The sequence below is a fragment of the Rhinichthys klamathensis genome, unplaced genomic scaffold (assembly GCF_029890125.1).
Source record: "Rhinichthys klamathensis goyatoka isolate OS25496 unplaced genomic scaffold, OSU_Roscu_1.1 h1tg000176l_1, whole genome shotgun sequence".
NCBI classification, from domain to species: Eukaryota; Metazoa; Chordata; class Actinopteri; order Cypriniformes; family Leuciscidae; genus Rhinichthys; species Rhinichthys klamathensis.
Window position 1 is genome coordinate 4,190,001 of NW_026606705.1, and position 10,000 is coordinate 4,200,000.

General features: G+C 46.3%; 8 non-coding genes across 8 annotated transcripts; 2 read left to right on the forward strand and 6 right to left on the reverse strand.

Moving 5' to 3' along the window:
* Positions 1–131: 131 nt before the first annotated feature.
* On the reverse strand, positions 132–203 carry trnaq-uug (transfer RNA glutamine (anticodon UUG)). The gene has a single exon. It is a non-coding gene; the product is annotated as a tRNA-Gln (tRNA).
* A 1,254-nt stretch (positions 204–1,457) lies between these two features.
* trnaa-agc (transfer RNA alanine (anticodon AGC)) lies at positions 1,458–1,530 on the forward strand. Its single transcript has one exon. It is a non-coding gene; the product is annotated as a tRNA-Ala (tRNA).
* A 291-nt stretch (positions 1,531–1,821) lies between these two features.
* trnaq-cug (transfer RNA glutamine (anticodon CUG)) lies at positions 1,822–1,893 on the reverse strand. The gene has a single exon. It is a non-coding gene; the product is annotated as a tRNA-Gln (tRNA).
* Positions 1,894–2,101: 208 nt separating this feature from the next.
* trnaq-uug (transfer RNA glutamine (anticodon UUG)) lies at positions 2,102–2,173 on the reverse strand. Its single transcript has one exon. It is a non-coding gene; the product is annotated as a tRNA-Gln (tRNA).
* Positions 2,174–2,462: 289 nt separating this feature from the next.
* Positions 2,463–2,536, reverse strand: trnai-aau (transfer RNA isoleucine (anticodon AAU)). Its single transcript has one exon. It is a non-coding gene; the product is annotated as a tRNA-Ile (tRNA).
* A 374-nt stretch (positions 2,537–2,910) lies between these two features.
* Positions 2,911–2,982, forward strand: trnaq-uug (transfer RNA glutamine (anticodon UUG)). Its single transcript has one exon. It is a non-coding gene; the product is annotated as a tRNA-Gln (tRNA).
* Positions 2,983–3,019: 37 nt separating this feature from the next.
* On the reverse strand, positions 3,020–3,092 carry trnaf-gaa (transfer RNA phenylalanine (anticodon GAA)). The gene has a single exon. It is a non-coding gene; the product is annotated as a tRNA-Phe (tRNA).
* A 98-nt stretch (positions 3,093–3,190) lies between these two features.
* Positions 3,191–3,264, reverse strand: trnai-aau (transfer RNA isoleucine (anticodon AAU)). Its single transcript has one exon. It is a non-coding gene; the product is annotated as a tRNA-Ile (tRNA).
* Positions 3,265–10,000: the final 6,736 nt, after the last annotated feature.

The window sequence follows — 10,000 nt, forward strand, 5'->3', positions numbered from 1 at the left end:
CGTGAAGCCTTTTCTTTTTAAGCCCATGTTTCCCCGATCTCGACTGGCTTTTAGAGTGCCAGTTTCACCGCCACATCAGCAGTTGCGCATCAGCTCTGTTGTTTCCCGCCCTTCCGCAAAACAAGCTAAAAAGGTTCCACCGAGATTTGAACTCGGATCGCTGGATTCAAAGCCCAGAGTGCTAACCATTACACCATGGAACCACCACACGCTGGTCTCTGGCCGTCTGAGAGGCAGATAGTGATGAGGCTAGGTGGAATCAGGTTAACAGGAGATGACGTTTGCTCACTGGAGACCCTCGACCAAAAACACAGGAACCAAAAACAAAGTTACTGGTGCCCTCCTTATGAGAACAAAATCCACATTCGATCAAAGTCGGAAGCTATTGCAGATGCTCGATGGTGTTTTAAAAGGAGTTTTGAGCAGGACCACTCTGGAACACAGGCCTCCACCACCCGGAACAAAACATGAACATTCCATGCACGCGCCACAGCAAACTTGGCAGAAGCAGGTCCCGCCGAGATTTGAACTCGGATCGCTGGATTCAGAGTAGATACGCTAATAGATACGCCCAACGTGGGGCTCGAACCCACGACCCTGAGATTAAGAGTCTCATGCTCTACCGACTGAGCTAGCCGGGCAGCCGCTGTGAGCTGCTTGGGGCTGGTCGCGGTTTTTATCCGTGCCTAAATTGCGCCCGTCATCCGGAGCCTCACACTTCGCACAGGCTTGGCATAGCGTCTCGCGGGTAAAGTCAGGGTTAAGCCTAGAGCCAGGCTCAGAGTGTACTTTGTTTGTTTAAGCCATATATGTTGTTGGGGGATACAATTTCACCCAGTAGAGCAGGCCAGTAATATGCACAATCACAACCCGGAGCTAAAGTTCCGTTTCGGGTCTGTCAAACCGGAACTTGACCTACAAAAAACGCTAGTACATATGGGCGTATGCCAAATCGATTGACCTGATGCCTGATAGGTTACAAGTTACTGGTGCCCTCCTTATGAGAACAAAATCCACATTCGATCAAAGTCGGAAGCTATTGCAGATGCTCGATGGTGTTTTAAAAGGAGTTTTGAGCAGGACCTCTCTGGAACACAGGCCTCCACCACCCGGAACAAAACATGAAAATTTCATGCACGCGCCACAGCAAACTTGAGCTGATGTAAACTCTCACATAACACCCGCTGTCTTCTTTGCACACGAGGCAACTGAGCAATCATACCCCTAGACCAACGAGCCAACACACACACATCCTTCCTGCTGCTGCCTGGCCGCAAACATTTCCGTTTGCAAGGCTTAAAGCACAAAGGTTTAATTAAATGTACAACTAAACGGTAGCCAGTGCAAAGTTGCCGACACAGAGGAAATACGGTCTCTTTGCTTTGTGGGCATTGGAAACCACGCTGCAGCACTTTCACACATGCTGTGGGATGGACACCTTCTCACCACATCGTCGAGGGGAATTAGCTCAAATGGTAGAGCGCTCGCTTAGCATGCGAGAGGTAGCGGGATCGATGCCCGCATTCTCCACGCGGTGTACTTCCCTTTTACGCTCACTTCAAAGGGATGTTCAGTTTCACCGCCACATCAGCAGTTGCGCATCAGCTCTGTTTTTTCCCGCCCTTCCGCAAAACAAGTTAAAAAGTTTCCACCGAGATTTGAACTTGGATCGCTGGATTCAAAGCCCAGAGTGCTAACCATTGCACCATGGAACCACCACACGCTGGTCTCTGGTCGTCTGAGAGGCAGATAGCGATGAGGCTAGGTGGAATCAGAAAAGTTTTTTTCGGACGAGGTCCTGCGCACATTCCTGGCAAAAGCAGGTCCCACCGAGATTTGAACTCGGATCGCTGGATTCAGAGTCCAGAGTGCTAACCATTACACCATGGAACCTTGGCGTGGGTAGCCTTTTCCCACTGAGCAGCAGAGGTGTTTAGTCATTCAGCCCAGAAGCGCGACAGCAAAGAGCACGTGAAGCCTTTTCTTTTTAAGCCCATGTTTCCCCGATCTCGACTGGCTTTTAGAGTGCCAGTTTCACCGCCACATCAGCAGTTGCGCATCAGCTCTGTTGTTTCCCGCCCTTCCGCAAAACAAGCTAAAAAGGTTCCACCGAGATTTGAACTCGGATCGCTGGATTCAAAGCCCAGAGTGCTAACCATTACACCATGGAACCACCACACGCTGGTCTCTGGCCGTCTGAGAGGCAGATAGTGATGAGGCTAGGTGGAATCAGGTTAACAGGAGATGACGTTTGCTCACTGGAGACCCTCGACCAAAAACACAGGAACCAGGTTGCTCTGCCGAAACCGAACCAGGGACCTTTAGATCTTCAGTCTAACGCTCTCCCAACTGAGCTATTTCGGCCAGGTCTACTGGCAAATGGTTTGTCCAGCAGGGATTTCTGGGAGACCGCCCGTCACTTTCGAGGTGAGCAGAGCTGAGGGTCCCAGAGAGCAAAAGTGTGGCCAGTACGGGGATCGAACCCACGACCTTGGCGTTATTAGCACCACGCTCTAACCAACTGAGCTAACCGGCCCCGCTCTGACTCCTTTTATCCCCACTCCTTTTTCCAGGGAATATCCTAGTTGCCCTAGTCAGCTTGAAGAGATTAAAAGGAACCTGGTTCCTGTCTGTCAAACCGGAACTTGACCTACAAAAAACGCTAGTACATATGGGCGTATGCCAAATCGATTGACCTGATGCCTGATAGGTTACAAGTTACTGGTGCCCTCCTTATGAGAACAAAATCCACATTCGATCAAAGTCGGAAGCTATTGCAGATGCTCGATGGTGTTTTAAAAGGAGTTTTGGTCGAGGGTCTCCAGTGAGCAAACGTCATCTCCTGTTAACCTGATTCCACCTAGCCTCATCGCTATCTGCCTCTCAGACGGCCAGAGACCAGCGTGTGGTGGTTCCATGGTGTAATGGTTAGCACTCTGGGCTTTGAATCCAGCGATCCGAGTTCAAATCTCGGTGGAACTGGAGACCCTCGACCAAAAACACAGGAACCAGGTTGCTCTACCGAAACCCGGGATCGAACCAGGGACCTTTAGATCTTCAGTCTAACACTCTCCCAACTGAGCTATTTCGGCCAGGTCTACTGGCAAATGGTTTGTCCAGCAGGGATTTCTGGGAGACCGCCCGTCACTTTCGAGGTGAGCAGAGCTGAGGGTCCCAGAGAGCAAAAGTGTGGCCAGTACGGGGATCGAACCCACGACCTTGGCGTTATTAGCACCACACTCTAACCAACTGAGCTAACCGGCCCCGCTCTGACTCCTTTTATCCCCAATTTCCCAGGAATATCCTAGTTGCCCTAGTCAGCTTGAAGAGATTAAAAGCAAACCCTGAGAACGGGCTCGTCCGGGATTTGAACCCCGGACCTCTCGCACCCTAAGCGAGAATCATACCCCTAGACCAACGAGCCAACACACACATGTTCTTCCTGCTGCTGCCTGGCCGAAAACATTTCCGTTTGCCAGGCTTAAAGCACAAAGGTTTAATTAAATGTACAACTAAACGGTAGCCAGTGCAAAGTTGCCGACACAGAGGAAATACGGTCTCTTTGCTTTGTGAGAACTTGACCTACAAAAAACGCTAGTACATATGGGCGTATGCCAAATCGATTGACCTGATGCCTGATAGGTTACAAGTTACTGGTGCCCTCCTTATGAGAACAAAATCCACATTCGATCAAAGTCGGAAGCTATTGCAGATGCTCGATGGTGTTTTAAAAGGAGTTTTGAGCAGGACCTCTCTGGAACACAGGCCTCCACCACCCGGAACAAAACATGAACATTCCATGCACGCGCCACAGCAAACTTGAGCTGATGTAAACTCTCACATAACACCCGCTGTCTTCTTTGCACACGAGGCAACTGAGCAATCATACCCCTAGACCAACGAGCCAACACACACACATCCTTCCTGCTGCTGCCTGGCCGCAAACATTTCCGTTTGCAAGGCTTAAAGCACAAAGGTTTAATTAAATGTACAACTAAACGGTAGCCAGTGCAAAGTTGCCGACACAGAGGAAATACGGTCTCTTTGCTTTGTGGGCATTGGAAACCACGCTGCAGCACTTTCACACATGCTGTGGGATGGACACCTTCTCACCACATCGTCGAGGGGAATTAGCTCAAATGGTAGAGCGCTCGCTTAGCATAAGAAGGGGCCCAATCTTTGCGCCCCCGCACGCAAGCCAAAAAGACGCAAAAAACGAGAATTTGCCCAAGAATTTCCCCTGCAACATTATTAGGGCTATATTCCTGTGCGTTATGAAGGAGTTTTAGTCACATGTGAAACAAGTCACCCCCCGCGGACTAGATTCGAACCCGTGTTCTGCGTGCGATCAACTGCGCCTGCGTCTTCATTTATCTATGACATCATTATATTGATTTATATTTTTTTGTGTGTATTATTATTATTTTTAAATATTGCATATTACATGTTGTTGATTATTTAATAAAATGAATAAAAATGGAGGGATATGATTTGATTCACATGATTTATCAGATTTGTTTTAAGACACTTCAAATGTTTTATTAAATGTTTTTTTTGTGTATATTATTTAAAAAAAATATTGCATATTACATGTTGTTTATGATTTAATAAAATTAATAAAAATGTTTCTTCAAATATGTGTTTTTTGTGAGGGATATGATTTGATTGATATGATTTATCAGATTATTTTAAGACACTTTAAATGTTTTATTAAAATGAATACACACAAATATTTAAATGACACTTCAAATGTTTTATTAAAATGAATACACAAATATTTAAATGACACTTTAAATGTAAAAAAAAACAATTTTTAAAATGAATACACACAAATACTGAAATGAGTACACAGACACAAACACACATATATACATATATATATATATATATAGGACAATATGAAAGACTGGGTGGAACCATGTACAGTAATATATACAAAATATATACAGGAAAAAAGCAAATTGTTTATTGAGGAGGTGGAGTTTGGCTTGTATTTTGCTGGCGCTGTTCTGCCAACCAGTCATCTAAAGATTTTCCATTTGAGGCACGCAAGCAAAATGTGGCATTTCCATATCGGCTATGGCCAAACTCTTTGGTTTTGGGCTGCCCACATTTGCTGCACATGTTAAAGGTTACCCCTCGCACATACTTCCTCTTATGGACTCCGCTTTCCGTCTCCTGGGCCCGCCGGCGCCTGTTCCTCTGGGTGTAACGGGACACAGGAGCAGCAGACACAGGAGCAGGTGGAGCTGGGCCTGCACCGGATGTTGAAGCACCAGAAGGTGGAATCACCATTGACACGGTCATGTCTGGGTTAAGGACTAGTGACAATGACCCAGGTGCTGAAATGGGCTGCACAACTCCTGATGCTGTGGGGGCAGGTGCAATGGGGCACACCATGGTGGTGGCAGCAGCAGGCCGTCGACCTGGTCGCAGAAGAAGAGCCTGTCCTTCTCGATTTGGCGGAAGGATAAATGTATGTTTTGGGCGTGAGGTCGATGCCGCTTCATCCAATTTTTCCCTCGGTGGAGGAAGCTGCGTATCAGCCACAGCAATTGGGTCAGGTGGAGTCAGTCCCTGAGCAAGGACACTCATTTCCTGTTTTTTCTGCTGCCGTTGAAACCTAAAAATAAATTACATGTATTATATATACGTTTATAAAGGTATTCAGTTAATTTGAAGAAAATAATGTGCCTTGCTTACCACTGAATGAGTGTCTTCTGGTTTACCTCAAACAGCTGGATCATTGTTTCATCCATCAGCCTGCGATTATTAAGCACCAGCTCTCGGATGTGGTGGTAATCCGAGAGGATTTTAGACCACCTGGGGGTGCAAACTCCAGCCTTCTTGGTCGGCGACTTGTGTAAAGCACACAGCTTTGTACAAATGGCCTCAACCAAGCGGCTGGTGCTGGGCCACTGTGCTGGTCCCCCGGGATGTCCAATCAGACACCGTTTTACACTCTCCACACCTGGTGTGACTCAGGACCGCTTCGGTGCCTTAAAGCGTCCATGTGTCAGCTGAGGCTGATGTCGAGGCTGATAGTTGACCCGCTGTTTGTCTATGTCATGGAGAGCTGTCCACAGCAGGATGGCCTCTGTCACCTGCAGGTCAGTGAGGTAAGGAGCCTCACGAAGACCAACCAGGTAACCAGCCATATCCTGGACCTTGTCCCACCCAGCAATGCCATCGGGCCCAATGACTGATCCCTAGTAAATTCAGATTAATGTTAATATATGTGGAATAAAACGAGATTGAAATTAAATAAAGCCCTTAAAGTGTTTTACCTGAGCCTCGTCGGAGAGACTGCTTCCAGTGTCAGATGGCTGTGACAACACTGAAGGGGCAGGGGCAAGTTGCTGTCCTTCTCTAGTTGATGTGGATGGCTCAGCCAGTGACACGTCAGCCATTGATACATCAGCCAGTGATGCTGGGGACTGAGGCTGAGGCAAAGATGAGGGGCTGTTTGCGAGATCATGGCAGGGGTCATTCTCGTACAGCACTGGAACTGTGATGTCCTCCGTGATCTCTTCCTCAAACCCCTCATCTTGCAGGTCTTGGTCATCAATTTCCTCCACCAGCCTGTCTTCATCCTCTGGGTTCTGGAGCACTGGAGTCAATGTTTTGCCAGTCTGGCTGTAAAGGTACTCTATTCCTAGCAATTCACCTACAAGAATAAAAGGGAAAAAATATGTTCTTAATATTTTGTCTAGTACATTTAAGGCTAAATAGATACTTAGTAGAGTATTACAAAATAACAAATTAATGAATGTCTTGCCTGTATATGCTCCAGGAGGGCGATAGCGCTCATCCCAGGGCTTCCCAAAGACTGTCTGGCTAAGCTGGTCCACAGCCTCTCTCATGGCACTGCCATATGACCGGATGGAGGACGCTCCTTTTATGGCATCTTCCATCCGGTCATCATTCCAACGCATCAAGCCCTCAAGGAGATAGGCCTGAAAATGCGCATCACTGGCACTGGTTCCTAAAAGTTAAATAAATAAAAAAGGGTTTTATATGTCACATATGTACAATATATTTACTACACATGAGGTGCTATGTCTGGTTACATGTAATAGAGTTATGTAATTACATTAAAAAATTATTGTCGTTATAACCAGAGTTATTAGTGACTTGTGAGGCAAGACAGCTTTGTCAATGCTTTTATGACATCAGAAAAGAACTGTAAAAGTGTGACATTTATTAATGTGACATTACTTTAACGTAATGGAAGCAGTTACAGTGCTTATATTTTTTTACAGAAAAATTAGTAATCCATATGAATGTAATACCTGGAATAAAACGGTTCAGGTGGAGGTGGAATGACTCCAAGGAGGTAGAGCCTCGAGCACACCTGTAGCAGCACAGCTCCACACCGCCTTTCTTCAGTGTCCCCTTCTTTATGTAGAGCGGAAAGTGCTCTGGGTCTTGGATACACTGTACATGCTTCCGCTGTTCTTTCCATATCTGCTGGATCCGTTCATGGTTCAGAAGTGGAACTCCCAGAGTATCCTTCCCGTCCGCACTGTCAAACTGATCAATCAGTGACCCAATCAATATGGTGGTCTCCTCCTCCCCCCTGGTCCTCCTCCGGCAGTGCAGTGCCAACTCCCTCCGGTTAATGCGAGCACTGACCGCCTTTTCTGAGATGTAGCCAGTCTTCTTTGCTGCCAGCTCACCCTCCTTTGCACGGCGAAGAGCAGCCACATCCTCTGAATCCCACTGGAATATGGACATGGATAGACGTGCCATGAAGATCCCATAGAGCGGATGAGCCTCTGTCGTGACACCTGCAGCAAATCGCCGCATGAAATGCCAGATGTCCAGGCGCACTTCAACCTCATCCCACTCCGAAAACATGGCCTTCACCTGAGACTGGCCGTGCTGACTGCAGCAATCTCTGTCCACGTACATCACCTTTGGGGATGCCTCTCCTGCCTCTCGGTAGCGTTTCATTAGGCCAGCTGCCATGGGGTCCAGTGCATGTCCCTCGGCGGCTGTTAGGACAGAGACAAGGACTTGGCCGTGTTCGTTACCAACATTTGTGCACCAGGCAGCTGTTCCTGAAGCAGCACCGGCAAGTTTTTTTGTGACCTATTGAAGAAAAAAAAGAAATTTTTTTTTTAAACAAAATAAAAACTCATAACTGTTCATTATGTACACACACATATATCCATATCTGGACAATTTCTGGATATAAACAGGGCTGTGATACCTTTTTTGTGGAGTCCATCTTGAGAACACAGCCAAATACAGATGTTATCTTGGCCTTGACCTCGTCCAGTCGCCCCAGAACATCCCTGGCGTACACAGCTAACAACCACTTAGGTTTAGGAAGGGCAGGTAAAAGGGGAAGCTCAGCAAACACAGGAGGCTGCACAAGGGAGGACCTTGTGAATGGTTCACAGGCAGTCAGGTACTGCAGGACACGCTGTGTCCATGCCTCACTGTGTTGTTCCATCAGCTTCTTGTAGAGCTGAGTCACACTGTTGCCCAGTGTCCTCTCCCTCATCATCCTCACCACCCGGTTGTCACATGAGTATCTAAGGAAACAACAGTATAATCATGCAAATGCTTTGGTTGGAAAAAATAACACAAATAAAAGCGCCTAAAAATGAATGATTGTCATTATGAATTACCTGTATGTCAGCAAAGCTGGAAACTGACTGCGGTGGCCCATATCCAGCTGTCCTAAGATGTCCTCGTTCCAAGCTGGATACTTCTTTTTGCAGCGTTTGCACTCCAGATACTCAGTGGCAAGGTCATACCACCCATCAATGTCTAAGACCTTGCGCACGGTACGGTAAAGTCCTGCCGCTGTAAGTCTGTGCTTACCACAGTCTGGGTGAACGCAGACAAGAGGAAACAACCACATCTTTAGCGGCATCCATAAGAAAATGGGCCGACAGAAGAAGAGGTCAGGTGAGGCGGGTGGCTGGGTGTTTATTAAAGGGGGCTGAGGAGGATACCACCAAAGCTTCAGCTGGGACACTATTTCTGGCTTTCCGTTTCGCATGTTGGCCTTAAACAGTGTGTTCCGGATCCACTCATGCTGGAAAGGTGGAAGATGATCTTTCCAGTGACTAGGAAGCTCAGCTGGTGGCTGATGATGAGGAAGAGCTGGTGTCTGTGCTGTTTCCGCTGATGGAGACGGACCGGCACAGGCCTCTGAGTGAACAGTAACATAAACAATACAAGGATGACTGTTATTTGATAGTAATATGCCATAAATGCAGCCCACAAACAGCCGGCGAAGCAGTAATTTTGGACAAGTATTAATAATAATTATGATTATATTTATGAATAACAGTGAAGAAAATGGTATTAGTGTCAAGAAGCAAAGAACACAGTGTACACTTTATTGATGTAAGGAATATTGGATCAATATAGCTCTTTGAGAATGAGGATTAGATGGAATGAAAGAAGGAAAATGAGTCGTGATGAATTCAGTAAAAAAAGTATGATGCCCACAGACATGAAGCATGCACACAGACACAATAAAGAAAAACTTTTCCTCTAATAATTAGAACAATGAATCTCCACCCTCCTGTCTGCTCAGGTTGAGTGAGTGAGAAGAGCAAGCGGTGTGAAAAAGTTATCCAGTGATTGTTTAGCAACAGGTAAGTTCGGAAACGCAAATAAATACACTGACACCTTTGGACATCCTTAAGGTTTGGAAGAAGTGCACTCAAAGAATGCCTCCCGCTTGAGGCATGATGTCACATAATTCTGTATTGTAAACAAAAAATATTTAAAAATGTTTATTTATTTTCAAAAATAATGATTCTCAGTGGGTTTCCACAAAACATTTTTATAATATTTGCATTTGTGTCATATGCCACACCTGTATTTAGCTGTGCTTCACATTGTGATGCAGCAAATACCAGCTCCTCATCATCATCTTCAGCAGTGGGAATGGAAGTGCCTGGAGCACAAATGTTAAAACTATTACTGTGATCAATACATGGAGACAAACATATGTAAGATGTTGCTTACTTAC